Below are 666 nucleotides of genomic sequence, written 5' to 3' on the forward strand. Positions count from 1 at the left end.
AAAAATAGCAATGTATTACGACAAGAAAAACCTGCTGTTGATAAAATTAGTGTTGTGCCAAAAAACAGCCTCCCTGAAAGTGACACAATTTCGGTAAATTTCAATATGTCCAAGCTCAAAGAAAATGAACATATATCTTCGCAATTCAATAATATATACTCTAGAATACTAATCTTAAGTGCCGCCTTCTTGTGTGGGGTTGGCTATAGTTTGGATGCAACACTTCGGTCTACATACACGAGATATGCTACTAACTCATATGGGGAACACTCTTTATTATCAACTATTCAAGTCATAAATGCTGTCGTTAGTGTGGGATCCCAGATTATATTTTCTATACTATCTGACTATCTCGGAAGATTAGAACTACTTCTGGTAGCAATAATTTTCTATGCAACAGGGACAATTTTCAATCACAAGCTTACTCGGTAAGCATATATTCAGCGGGTACAGTATTTTATCATTGTGGATACGTTGGTGTTAGTTTACTCCTGAATCTTGTAATGTCTGATTTTTCCACCTTGAAGTGGAGAATATTCTAGTAGAGTTGTAGTGATGATGTGTTGATATCTGGTGAGATACGTGCATTTTATATCATAAGGTTGGTAGAGTAATTCTGTGATGGTATTGAGTAGTTAGATGGCAGATGATATTTTGATATTTTGA

Source organism: Saccharomyces eubayanus, chromosome XVI, assembly GCF_001298625.1.
Source record: "Saccharomyces eubayanus strain FM1318 chromosome XVI, whole genome shotgun sequence".
Classification (NCBI taxonomy): Eukaryota; Fungi; Ascomycota; class Saccharomycetes; order Saccharomycetales; family Saccharomycetaceae; genus Saccharomyces; species Saccharomyces eubayanus.